Genomic DNA, 711 nt, shown 5'->3' on the forward strand with positions numbered 1-711 from the left:
CCCTAGCTATCTACGAAAAATCTTGGAAAGCACTAAAGAACCTCCTTGGTTGGCATACTTATTAATTACAGGAGGAAGTACCCTGACACGAAATTCCAATTGCTGTATACGAGTTTGCACTCAAGCATACTAAAATTCATATAAGTGACAGAGCTCTACTAAGATAGTTTCACGATGGACATCACACTCGGAGTCAGACTAATCACATGAAAAGATTAAGAAGATGGAAAAAGAAAAATGTAGATGGTTGAAAAGCGAACGGTGTTTCCCATATCTGTCTGAAGGCCTCTGCCAAGATGAACCTAACCTAAATGACTGAGATACCGGTCTGACTAATATTAACACACTGGCATATACAAGGGAACCAGTGGTCAATAACTTAAATCTAGATCAACAAACTGGCAAATACAAGGGAACCAGCAGTTGACTACACATAACAATAATCATATTTTTTTTTTTAACTTAACGGCATGAATAGATCTTTTGGATCCAAGCGCATGCTTCTTGTCAGCAGATTACACGATAGTTCCCACGGGTCCTGCATTCCACGCTTGCTTAGGCGACGGAAACAGGGAGAACACACGCATATTGCTATCCAAGTGTTAATACTTATTCCGATTGGTCTAACTGGTCCGGTCTTTTTTTTTTTTTTTTTTTTTTTTTTTTTTTTTTTTTTTTTTTTTTTTTTTTTTTTTTTTTTTTTTTTTTTTT

The sequence above is a fragment of the Papaver somniferum genome, chromosome 9 (assembly GCF_003573695.1).
Source record: "Papaver somniferum cultivar HN1 chromosome 9, ASM357369v1, whole genome shotgun sequence".
NCBI classification, from domain to species: Eukaryota; Viridiplantae; Streptophyta; class Magnoliopsida; order Ranunculales; family Papaveraceae; genus Papaver; species Papaver somniferum.